Consider the following 12,973-nt stretch of genomic DNA (forward strand, 5'->3'; position numbering starts at 1 on the left):
TGCTCTGCTCATCGCCGTCGGCGACTGCGCTGATCCTGCTGCTGTTTTTTGCTCTGCTCGTCGGCGTCTGCGACTGCACATCTCCTGCTGCTGTTTTCTGCTCTGCTCGTCGGCGACTGCGCTGGTCCTGCTGCTGTTTTCTGCTCTGCTCATCGGCGTCGGCTACTGCGCTGATCCTGCTGCTGTTTTCTGCTCTGCTTGTCTGCGTGAGCGAATGCGGTGATCCTGCTGCTGTTTCCTGCTCTGATCGTCGGCGTCGGCGACTGCGCTTGTCCTGCTTCTGTGTTCTTCTCTGCTCGTCGGCGTCTGCTCTGCTCATCGGCGTCTGCGACTGCGCTGGTCCTGCTGCTGTTTTCTGCTCTGCTCATCGGCGACTGTGCTGGTGCTGCTGGTGTTTTCTGCACTGCTCATCGGCGTCTGCGACTGCTCCTGCTGCTGTTCTTTGCTCTGCTCGTCGGCGACTGCGCTGGTCCTGCTGCTGTTTTCTGCTCTGATTGTCGGCGTCGGCGACTGCGCTGGTCCTGCTGCTGTTTTTTGCTCGGCTCGTCGGCCTCGGCAACTGCACTGACCCTGCTGCTGTTTTCTGCACTGCTTGTCGGCGTCGGCTACTGCGCTGATCCTGCTGCTATTTTCTGCTCTGCTCATTGGCGTCAGCGACTGGGATGATCCTGCTGCTGTTTTCTGCTCTGCTCATCTGCGTCAGCGAATGCGCTGATCCTGCTGCTGTTTTCTGCTCTGCTCATCGCCGTCGGCGCCTGCGCTGGTCCTGCTGTTGTTTTCTTCTCTGCTCGTCAGCGTCTGCTCTGCTCGTCGGCGTCTGCGACTGCGCTGGTCCTGCTGCTGTTTTCTACTCTGCTCGTCGGTGACTGCGCTGGTCCTGCTAGTGTTTTCTGCACTGCTCATCGGCGTCGGTGACTGCGCTGATCCTGCGGCTGTTTTCTGCACTGCTCGTTGGCGACTGCGCAGGTCCTGCTGCTGTTTTCTGCTCTGCTCGTCGGTGACTGCGCTGGTCCTGCTGCTGCTTTCTGCTCTGCTCGTTGGCGTCTGCGACTGCTCATCTCCTGCTGCTTATTTCTGCTCTGCTCGTCGGCGTCAGCGACTGCGCTGATCCTGCTGCTGTTTTCTGCTCTGCTCGTCGGTGTCAGCGACTACGCTGATCCTGCTGCTGTTTTTTGCTCTGCTCGTCGACGACTGCGCTGGTCCTGCTGCTGTTTTCTGCACTGCTCATCGGCGTCGGCGACTGCGCTGATCCTGCTGCTGTTTTCTGCTCTGCTCGTAGGCGTCGGCGACTGCGCTGGTCCTGCTGCTGTTTTCTGCACTGCTCATCGGTGTCGGCGACTGCGCTGATCCTGCTGCTGTTTTCTGCTCTGCTCGTCGGCGTCTGCGACTGCACATCTCCTGCTGCTGTTTTTTGCTCTGCTCGTCGGCGACTGCGCTGGACCTGCTGATGTTTTCTGCTCTGCTCATCGGCGTCGGCTACTGCGCTCATCCTGCTGCTGTTTTCTGCTCTGCTTGTCTGCGTCAGCGAATGCGCTGATCCTGCTGCTGTTTCCTGCTCTGGTCGTCGCCGTCGGCGACTGCGCTGGTCCTGCTGTTGTTTTCTGCTCTGATCGTCGGCGTCGGCGACTGCGCTGGTCCTGCTGCTGTTTTCTTCTCTGCTCGTCGGCGTCTGCTCTGCTCGTCGGCGTCTGTGACTGCGCTGGTCCTGCTGCTGTTTTCTGCTCTGCTCATCGGCGACTGCACTGATCCTGCTGCTGTTTCCTGCTCTGCTCGTCGCCGTCGGCGACTGCGCTGGTCCTGCTGTTGTTTTCTGCTCTGATCGTCGGCGTTGGCGACTGCGCTGGTCCTGCTGCTGTTTTCTGCTCTGCTCATCGGCGACTGCGCTGGTCCTGCTGGTGTTTTCTGCTCTGCTCGTTGGCGACTGCGCTGGTCCTCCTGCTGTTTTCTGCACTGCTCATCGGCGTCGGCGACTGCGCTGGTCCTGCTGCTGTTTTCTGCACTGCTCACCGGCGTCTGCGACTGCGCTGGTCCTACTGCTTTTATCTGCTCTGCTCGTTGGCGACTGCGCTGGTCCTGCTGCTGTTTTCTGCTCTGCTCATTGGCGTCTGCGACTGAGCATCTCCTGCTGCTTTTTTCTGCTCTGCTTGTCGGCGTCTGCACATCTCCTGCTGCTGTTTTTTGCTCTGCTTGTCTGCGTCAGCGAATGCGCTGATCCTGCTGCTGTTTCCTGCTCTGCTCGTCGCCGTCGGCGACTGCACATCTCCTGCTGCTGTTTTTTGCTCTGCTCGTCGGCGACTGCGCTGGACCTGCTGATGTTTTCTGCTCTGCTCATCGGCGTCGTCTACTGCGCTCATCCTGCTGCTGTTTTCTGCTCTGCTTCTCTGCGTCAGCGAATGCGCTGATCCTGCTGCTGTTTCCTGCTCTGCTCGTCGCCGTCGGCGACTGCGCCGGTCCTGCTGTTGTTTTCTGCTCTGATCGTCGGCGTCGGCGACTGCGCTGGTCCTGCTGCTGTTTTCTTCTCTGCTCGTCGGCGTCTGCTCTGCTCGTCGGCGTCTGTGACTGCGCTGGTCCTGCTGCTGCTTTCTGCTCTGCTCATCGGCGACTGCGCTGATCCTGCTACTGTTTCCTGCTCTGCTCGTCGCCGTCGGCGACTGCGCTGGTCCTGCTGTTGTTTTCTGCTCTGATCGTCGGCGTTGGCGACTGCGCTGGTCCTGCTGCTGTTTTCTGCTCTGCTCATCGGCGACTGCGCTGGTCCTGCTGGTGTTTTCTGCTCTGCTCGTTGGCGACTGCGCTGGTCCTGCTGCTGTTTTCTGCACTGCTCATCGGCGTCGGCGACTGCGCTGGTCCTGCTGCTGTTTTCTGCACTGCTCACCGGCATCTGCGACTGAGCTGGTCCTACTGCTGTTTTCTGCTCTGCTCGTTGGCGACTGCGCTGGTCCTGCTGCTGTTTTCTGCTCTGCTCGTAGGCGTCGGCGACTGCGCTGGACCTGCTGCTGTTTTCTGCACTGCTCATCGCCGTCGGCGACTGCGTTGATCCTGCTGCTGTTGTCTGCTCTGCTCATTGGCGTCTGCGACTGCGCATCTCCTGCTGTTTTTTTCTGTTCTGCTCGTCGGCGTCAGCGACTGCGCTGACCCTGCTGCTGTTTTCTGCTCTGATTGTCTGCGACTGCGCATCTCCTGCTGCTGTTTTTTGCTCTGCTCATCGGCATCAGCGACTGCGCTTATCCTGCTGCTGTTTTCTGCTCTGCTCGTCGGCGTCTGCGACTGCGCATCTCCTGCTGCTGTTTTTTTCTCTGCTCGTCGGCGACTGCGCTGGTCCTGCTGCTGTTTTCTGCTCTGCTCATCGGCGTCGGCTACTGCGCGGATCCTTCTGCTGTTTTCTGCTCTGCTCATCGGTTTCGGCGACTGCGCTGATCCTGCTGCTGTGTCCTGCTCTGCTCGTCGCCGTCGGCGACTGCGCTGGTCTTGCTGTTGTTTTCTGCTCTGATCGTCGGCGTCGGCGACTTTGCCGGTCCTGCTGGTGTTTTCTGCTCTGCTCATTGGCATCTGCGACTGCGCATCTCCTGCTGTTTTTTTCTGCTCTGCTCGTAGGCGTCGGCGACTGCGCTGGTCCTGCTGCTGTTTTCTGCACTGCTCATCGGTTTCGGCGACTGCGCTGATCCTGCTGCTGTTTTCTGCTCTGCTCGTCGGCGTCTGCGACTTCACATCTCCTGCTGCTGTTTTCTGCTCTGCTCATCGGCATCGGCTACTGCGCTCATCCTGCTGCTGTTTTCTGCTCTGCTTGTCTGCATCAGTGAATGCGCTGATCCTGCTGCTGTTTCCTGCTCTGCTCATCGCCGTCGGCGACTGCGCTGGTCCTGCTGTTGTTTTCTGCTCTGATCGTCGGCGTCGGCGACTGCACTGGTCCTGCTGCTGTTTTCTTCTCTGCTCGTCGGCGTCTGCTCTGCTCGTCGGCGTCTGTGACTGCGCTGGTCCTGCTGCTGTTTTCTGCTCTGCTCATCGGCGACTGCGCTGATCCTGCTGCTGTTTCCTGCTCTGCTCGTCGCCGTCGGCGACTGCGCTGGTCCTGCTGTTGTTTTCTGCTCTGATCGTCGGCGTTGGCGACTGCGCTGGTCCTGCTGCTGTTTTCTTCTCTGCTCGTCAGCGTCTGCTCTGCTCGTCGGCGTCTGCGACTGCGCTGGTCCTGCTGCTGTTTTCTGCTCTGCTCATCGGCGACTGCGCTGGTCCTGCTGGTGTTTTCTGCTCTGCTCGTAGGCGTCGGCGACTGTGCTGGTCCTGCTGCTGTTTTCTGCACTGCTCACCGGCGTCTGCGACTGCGCTGGTCCTACTGCTGTTTTCTGCTCTGCTCGTTGGCGACTGCGCTGGTCCTGCTGCTGTTTTCTGCACTGCTCATCGGCGTCGGCGACTGCGTTGATCCTGCTGCTGTTTTCTGCTCTGCTCATTGGCGTCTGCGACTGAGCATCTCCTGCTGCCTTTTTCTGCTCTGCTCGCCGGCGTCTGCGCATCTCCTGCTGCTGTTTTTTGCTCTGCTCGTCGGCATCAGCGACTGCGCTTATCCTGCTGCTGTTTTTTGCTCTGCTCGTAGGCATCGGCAACTGCGCTGGTCCTGCTGCTGTTTTCTGCACTGCTCATCGGCGTCGGCGACTGCGCTGATCCTGCTGCTGTTTTTTGCTCTTCTCGTCGGCGTCTGCGACTGCACATCTCCTGCTGCTGTTTTTTGCTCTGCTCGTCGGCTACTGCACTGGTCCTGCTGCTGTATTCTGCTCTGCTCATCGGCGTCGGCTACTGCGCTGATCCTGCTGCTGTTTTCTGCTCTGCTCGTAGGCGTCGGTGACTGCGCTGGTCCTGCTGCTGTTTTCTGCACTGATCATCGGCGTCGGCGACTGCGTTGATCCTGCTGCTGTTGTCTGCTCTGCTCATTGGCGTCTGCGACTGCGCATCTCCTGCTTTTTTTTTCTGTTCTGCTCGTCGGCATCTGCGACTGCGCTGGTCCTGCTGGTGTTTTCTGCACTGCTCATCGGCGTCGGAGACTGCGCTGGTCCTGCTGTTGTTTTCGCCTCTGCTCGTCGGCGTCAGCTACTGCGCTTGTCCTGCTGCTGTTTTCTGCTCTGCTCGTCGGCGAGTGCGCTGGTCCTGCTGCTGTTTTCTGCACTGCTCATCGGCGTCGGCGACTGTGCTGATCCTGCTGCTGTTTTCTGCTCTGCTCGTAGGCGTCGGCGACTGCGCTGGACCTGCTGCTGTTTTCTGCACTGCTCATCGCCGTCGGCGACTGCGTTGATCCTGCTGCTGTTGTCTGCTCTGCTCATTGGCGTCTGCGACTGCGCATCTCCTGCTGTTTTTTTCTGTTCTGCTCGTCGGCAGCAGCGACTGCGCTGACCCTGCTGCTGTTTTCTGCTCTGATTGTCTGCGACTGCGCATCTCCTGCTGCTGTTTTTTGCTCTGCTCGTCGGCATCAGCGACTGCGCTTATCCTGCTGCTGTTTTCTGCTCTGCTCGTCGGCGTCTGCGACTGCGCATCTCCTGCTGCTGTTTTTTTCTCTGCTCGTCTGCGACTGCGCTGGTCCTGCTGCTGTTTTCTGCTCTGCTCATCGGCGTCGGCTACTGCGCTGATCCTTCTGCTGTTTTCTGCTCTGCTTGTCTCCGTCAGTGAATGCGCTGATCCTGCTGCTGTGTCCTGCTCTGCTCGCCGCCGTCGGCGACTGCGCTGGTCCTGCTGTTGTTTTCTGCTCTGATCGTCGGCGTCGGCGACTTTGCCGGTCCTGCTGGTGTTTTCTGCTCTGCTCATTGGCATCTGCGACTGCGCATCTCCTGCTGTTTTTTTCTGCTCTGCTCGTAGGCGTCGGCGACTGCGCTGGTCCTGCTGCTGTTTTCTGCACTGCTCATCGGTGTCGGCGACTGCGCTGATCCTGCTGCTGTTTTCTGCTCTGCTCGTCGGCGTCTGCGACTGCACATCTCCTGCTGCTGTTTTCTGCTCTGCTCATCGGCGTCGGCTACTGCGCTCATCCTGCTGCTGTTTTCTGCTCTGCTTGTCTGCATCAGCGAATGCGCTGATCCTGCTGCTGTTTCCTGCTCTGCTCGTCGCCGTCGGCGACTGCGCTGGTCCTGCTGTTGTTTTCTGCTCTGATCGTCGGCGTCGGCGACTGCACTGGTCCTGCTGCTGTTTTCTTCTCTGCTCGTCGGCGTCTGCTCTGGTCGTCGGCGTCTGTGACTGCGCTGGTCCTGCTGATGTTTTCTGCTCTGCTCATCGGCGACTGCGCTGATCCTGCTGCTGTTTCCTGCTCTGCTCGTCGCCGTCGGCGACTGCGCTGGTCCTGCTGTTGTTTTCTGCTCTGATCGTCGGCGTCGGCGACTGCGCTGGTCCTGCTGCTGTTTTCTTCTCTGCTTGTCGGCGTCTGCTCTGCTCGTCGGCGTCTGCGACTGCGCTGGTCCTGCTGCTGTTTTCTGCTCTGCTCATCGGCGACTGCGCTGGTCCTGCTGGTGTTTTCTGCACTGCTAATCGGCGTCGGCGACTGTGCTGATCCTGCTGCTGTTTTCTGCTCTGCTCGTAGGCGACTGTGCTGGTCCTGCTGCTGTTTTCTGCACTGCTCATCGGCGTCTGCGACTGCGCTGGTCCTACTGCTGTTTTCTGCCCTGCTCGTTGGCGACTGCGCTGGTCCTGCTGCTGTTTTCTGCACTGCTCATCGGCGTCGGCGACTGCGTTGATCCTGCTGCTGTTTTCCGCTCTGCTCATTGGCGTCTGCGACTGAGCATCTCCTGCTGCTTTTTTCTGCTCTACTCATCGGCGTCAGCGACTGCGCTGACCCTGCTGCTGTTTTCTGCCCTGATCGTCTGCAACTGCGCATCTCCTGCTGCTGTTTTTTGCTCTGCTCGTCGGCATCAGCGACTGTGCTTATCCTGCTGCTGTTTTCTGCTCTGCTCGTCGGCGTCTGCGACTTCGCATCTCCTGCTGCTGTTTTTTGCTCTGCTCGTCGGCGATTGCGCTGGTCCTGCTGCTGTTTTCTGCTCTGCTCATCGGCGTCGGCTACTGCGCTGATCCTTCTGCTGTTTTCTGCTCTGCTTGTCTGTGTCAGCGAATGCGCTGATCCTGCTGCTGTTTCCTGCTCTGCTCGTTGCCGTCGGCGACTGCGCTGGTCCTGCTGTTGTTTTCTGCTCTGATCGTCGGCGTCGGCGACTGCGCTGGTCCTGCTGCTGTTTTCTTCTCTGCTCGTCGGCGTCTGCTCTGCTCGTCGGCGTCTGCGACTGCGCTGGTCCTGCTGCTGTTTTCTGCTCTGCTCATCGGCGACTGTGCTGGTCCTGCTGGTGTTTTCTGCACTGCTCATCGGTGTCGGCGACTGCGCTGGTCCTGCTGTTGTTTTCGCCTCTGCTCATCGGCGTCTGGAACTGCGCTGGTCCTGCTGCTGTTTTCTGATCTGCTCGTCGGCGTCGGTGACTGCGTTGATCCTGCTGCTGTTTTCTTCTCTGCTCGTTGGCGTCTGCGACTGCTCATCTCCTGCTGCTGTTTTCTGATTTGCTCATCGGCGTCAGCGACTGCGCTGATCCTGCTGCTTTTTTCTGCTCTGCTCGTCGGCGACAGCGACTGCGCTGACCCTGCTGCTGTTTTCTGCTCTGATCGTCTGCGACTGCGCATCTCCTGCTGCTGTTTTTTGCTCTGCTCGTCGGCGTCAGCGACTGCGCTGATCCTGCTGCTGTTTTCTGCTCTGCTCGTCGGCGTCTGCGACTGCGCATCTCCTGCTGCTGTTTTTTGCTCTGCTCGTCGGCGACTGCGCTGGTCCTGCTGCTGTTTTCTGCTCTGCTCGTCGGCGTCGGCAACTGCACTGACCCTGCTGCTGTTTTCTGCTCTGCTTGTCGGCGTCAGCTACTGCGCTGATCCTGCTGCTATTTTCTGCTCTGCTCATCTGCGTCAGTGAATGCGCTGATCCTGCTGCTGTTTTCTGCTTTGCTCATCGCCGTTGGCGCCTGCACTGGTCCTGCTGTTGTTTCTTCTCTGCTCGTCAGCGTCTGCTCTGCTCGTCGGCGTCTGCGACTGCGCTGGTCCTGCTGCTGTTTTCTGCTCTGCTCGTCGGTGACTGCGCTGGTCTTGCTAGTGTTTTCTGCACTGCTCATCGGCATCGGTGACTGCGCTGATCCTGCAGCTGTTTTCTGCACTGCTCGTCAGCGACTGCGCAGGTCCTGCTGCTGTTTTCTGCTCTGCTCGTCGGCGACTGCGCTGGTCCTGCTGCTGTTTTCTGCTCTGCTCGTCGGCGACTGCGCTGGTCCTGCTGCTGTTTTCTGCTCTGCTCGTCGGCGACTGCGCTGGTCCTGCTGCTGTTTTCTGCACTGCTCATCGGCGTCGGCGACTGCGCTGGTCCTGCTGTTGTTTTCGCCTCTGCTCGTCGGCAACTGCTCTGCTCTTCGGCGTCTGCGACTGCACTTGTCCTGCTGCTGTTTTCTGATCTGCTCGTTGGCGTCGGTGACTGCGTTGATCCTGCTGCTGTTTTCTGCTCTGCTCGTTGGCGTCTGCGACTGCTCATCTCCTGCTGCTGTTTTCTGATTTGCTCGTCGGCGTCAGCGACTGCGCTGATCCTGCTGCTGTTTTCTGCTCTGCTCGTCGGTGTCAGTGACTACGCTGATCCTGCTGCTGTTTTTTGCTCTGCTCGTCGGCGACTGCGCTGGTCCTGCTGCTGTTTTCTGCACTGCTCATCGGCGTCGGCGACTGCACTAATCCTGCAATTGTTTTCTGCTCTGCTCGTAGGCGTCGGCGACTGCGCTGGTCCTGCTGCTGTTTTCTGCAATGCTCATCGGCGTCGGCGACTGCGCTGATCCTGCTGCTGTTTTCTGCTCTGCTCTTCGGCGTCTGCGACTGCACATCTCCTGCTGCTGTTTTCTGCTCTGCTCGTCGGTGACTGCGCTGGTCCTGCTGCTGTTTTCTGCACTGCTCATCGGCGTCGGCGACTGCGCTGGTCCTGCTGTTGTTTTCGCCTCTGCTCGTCGGCAACTGCTCTGCTCGTCGGCGTCTGCGACTGCGCTGGTCCTGCTGCTGTTTTCTGATCTGCTCGTCGGCGTCGGTGACTGCTCATCTCCTGCTGCTGTTTTCTGATTTGCTCGTCGGCGTCAGCGACTGCGCTGATCCTGCTTCTGTTTTCTGCTCTGCTCGTTGGTGTCAGTGACTACGCTGATCCTGCTGCTGTTTTTTGCTCTGCTCGTCGGCGACTGCGCTGGTCCTGCTGCTGTTTTCTGCACTGCTCATTGGCGTCGGCGACTGCACTAATCCTGCAAATGTTTTCTGCTCTGCTCGTAGGCGTCGGCGACTGCGCTGGTCCTGCTGCTGTTTTCTGCAATGCTCATCGGCGTCGGCGACTGCGCTGATCCTGCTGCTGTTTTCTGCTCTGCTCTTCGGCGTCTGCGACTGCACATCTCCTGCTGCTGTTTTTTGCTATGCTCGTCGGCGACTGCGCTGGTCTTGCTGCTGTTTCCTGCTCTGCTCGTCGCCATTGATGACTGCGCTGGTCCTGCTGTTGTTTTCTGCTCTGATTTGTCGGCGTCGGCGACTGCGCTGGTCCTGCTGCTGTTTTCTGCTCTGCTCGTCGGCGACGGCAACTGCACTGACCCTGCTGCTGTTTTCTGCTCTGCTTGTCCGCGTCGGCTACTGCGCTGATCCTGCTGCTATTTTCTGCTCTGCTCATCGGCGTCAGCGACTGGGATGATCCTGCTGCTGTTTTCTGCTCTGCCCATCACCGTCAGCGCCTGCACTGGTCCTGCTGTTGTTTTCTTCTCTGCTCGTCAGCGTCTGCTCTGCTCGTCGGCGTATGCGACTGCGCTGGTCCTGCTGCTGTTTTCTGCTCTGCTCGTTGGTGACTGCGCTGGTCCTGCTGCTGTTTTCTGCACTGCTCATCGGCATCGGTGACTGCGCTGATCCTGCGGTTGTTTTCTGCACTGCTCGTCGGCGACTGCGCAGGTCCTGCTGCTGTTTTCTGCACTGCTCGTCGGCGACTGCGCTGGTCCTGCTGCTGTTTTCTGCTCTGCTCGTCGGCAACTGCGCTGGTCCTGCTGCTGTTTTCTGCTCTGCTTGTAGGCGTCGGCGTCTGCGCTGGTCCTGCTGCTGTTTTCTGCACTGCTCATCGGCGACGGCGACTGCGCTGATCCTGCTGCTGTTTTCTGCTCTGCTCGTCGGCGACTGCGCTGGTCCTGCTGCTGTTTTCTGCACTGCTCATCGGCGTTGGCGGCTGCGTTGATCCTGCTGCTGTTTTCTGCTCTGCTCGTTGGCGTCTGCGACTGCACATCTCCTGCCGATTTTTTCTGCTCTGCTCGTAGGCGTCGGTGACTACGCATCTCCTGCTGCTTTTTTTCTGCTCTGCTCGTCGGCGTCAGCGACTGCGCTGACCCTGCTGCTGTTTTCTGCTCTGATCGTCTGCGACTGCGCGTCTCCTGCTGCTGTTTTTTGCTCTGCTCGTCGGCGTCAGCGACTGTGCTGATCCTGCTGCTGTTTTCTGCTCTGCTCATCGGCGTCTGCGACTGCACATCTCCTGCTGCTGTTTTTTGCTCTGCTCGTCGGCGACTGCGCTGGTCCTGCTGCTGTTTTCTGCTCTGCTCATCGGCGTCTGCGACTGCGCTGGTCCTGCTGCTGTTTTCTGCTCTGCTCGTCGGCGACTGCGCTGATCCTGCTGCTGTTTTCTGCTCTGCTCGTAGGCGTCGGTGACTGCGCTGGTCCTGCTGCTGTTTTCTGCACTGCTCATCGGCGTCGGCGACTGCGCTGATTCTGCTGCTGTTTTCTGCTTTGCTCGTAGGCGTCGCCGACTGCGCTGGTCCTGCTGCTGTTTTCTGCTCTGCTCGTCGGCGACTGCTCTGGTCCTGCTGCTGTTTTCTGCGCTGCTCATCGGCGTCGGCGACTGCGTTGATCCTGCTGCTGTTTTCTGCTCTGCTCGTTGGCGTCTGCGCATCTCCCGGTGTTTTTTTCTGCTCCGCTCGTCGGCGTCAGCGACTGCGCTGATCCTGCTGCTGTTTTCTGCTCTGCTCGTCGGTGTCAGCGACTACACTGATCCTGCTGCTGTTTGCTGCTCTGCTCGTCGGCGTCTGCGACTGCGCTGATCATACTGCTGTTTTTTGCTCTGCTCGTCGGCGTCGGCGACTGCGCTGATCCTGCTGCTGTTTTCTGCTCTGCTCGTCGGCGTCTGCGACTGCGCTGATCCTGCTGCTGTTTTCTGCTCTGCTCGTCGGCGTCGGCGACTGCGCTGGTCCTGCTGCTGTTTTCTTCTCTGCTCGTCTGCGTCGGCAACTGCGCTGGTCCTGCTGCTGTTTGCTGCTCTGCCCGTCGGCATCAGCGACTGCGCTGATGCTGTTTTCTGCTCTGCTCGTCAAGGTCAGCAACTGCGCTGATCCTGCTGCTGTTTTTTGCTCTGCTCGTCGGCGTCAGCGACTGCGCTGATCCTGCTGCTGTTTTCTGCTCTGCTCGTCGGCGTCTGTGACTGCGCATCTCCTGCTGCTGTTTTTTGCTCTGCTCGTCGGCGACTGCGCTGGTCCTGCTGCTGTTTAATGCTCTGCTCGTCGCCGTTGGTGACTGCGCTGGTCCTGATGGTGTTTTCTGCTCTGATTGTCGGCGTCGGCGACAGCGCTGGTCCTGCTGCTGTTTTCTGCTCTGCTCGTCGGCGTCGGCAACTGCACTGACCCTGCTGCTGTTTTCTGCTCTGCTTGTCGGCGTCGGCTACTGCGCTGATCCTGCTGCTATTTTCTGCTCTGCTCATCTGCGTCAGTGAATGCGCTGATCCTGCTGCTGTTTTCTGCTCTGCTCATCGCCGTCGGCGCCTGCACTGGTCCTGCTGTTGTTTTCTTCTCTGCTCGTCAGCGTCTGCTCAGCTCGTCGGCGTCTGCGACTGCGCTGGTCCTGCTGCTGTTTTCTGCTCTGCTCGTCGGTGACTGCGCTGGTCTTGCTAGTGTTTTCTGCACTGCTCATCGGCATCGGTGACTGCGCTGATCCTGCGGCTGTTTTCTGCACTGCTCGTCAGCGACTGCGCAGGTCCTGCTGCTGTTTTCTGCTCTGCTCGTCGGCGACTGCGCTGGTCCTGCTGCTGTTTTCTGCTCTGCTCGTCGGCGACTGCGCTGGTCCTGCTGCTGTTTTCTGCTCTGCTCGTCGGCGACTGCGCTGGTCCTGCTGCTGTTTTCTGCACTGCTCATCGGCGTCGGCGACTGCGCTGGTCCTGCTGTTGTTTTCGCCTCTGCTCGTCGGCAACTGCTCTGCTCGTCGGCGTCTGCGACTGCGCTGGTCCTGCTGCTGTTTTCTGATCTGCTCGTCGGCGTCGGTGACTGCGTTGATCCTGCTGCTGTTTTCTGCTCTGCTCGTTGGCGTCTGTGACTGCTCATCTCCTGCTGCTGTTTTCTGATTTGCTCGTCGGCGTCAGCGACTGCGCTGATCCTGCTGATGTTTTCTGCTCTGCTCGTCGGTGTCAGTGACTACGCTGATCCTGCTGCTGTTTTTTGCTCTGCTCGTCGGCGACTGCGCTGGTCCTGCTGCTGTTTTCTGCACTGCTCATCGGAGTCGGCGACTGCATTAATCCTGCAATTGTTTTCTGCTCTGCTCGTAGGCGTCGGCGACTGCGCTGGTCCTGCTGCTGTTTTCTGCAATGCTCGTCGGCGTCGGCGACTGCGCTGATCCTGCTGCTGTTTTCTGCTCTGCTCTTCGGCGTCTGCGACTGCACATCTCCTGCTGCTGTTTTCTGCTCTGCTCGTCGGTGACTGCACTGGTCCTGCAGCTGTTTTCTGCACTGCTCATCGGCGTCGGCGACAGCGCTGGTCCTGCTGTTGTTTTCGCCTCTGCTCGTCGGCAACTGCTCTGCTCGTCGGCATCTGCGACTGCGCTGGTCCTGCTGCTGTTTTCTGATCTGCTCGTCGGCGTCGGTGACTGCTCATCTCCTGCTGCTGTTTTCTGATTTGCTCGTCGGCGTCAGCGACTGCGCTGATCCTGCTGCTGTTTTCTGCTCTGCTCGTCGGTGTCAGTGACTACG

Source organism: Nothobranchius furzeri, chromosome 8 (genome assembly GCF_043380555.1).
Source record: "Nothobranchius furzeri strain GRZ-AD chromosome 8, NfurGRZ-RIMD1, whole genome shotgun sequence".
NCBI lineage: Eukaryota > Metazoa > Chordata > Actinopteri > Cyprinodontiformes > Nothobranchiidae > Nothobranchius > Nothobranchius furzeri.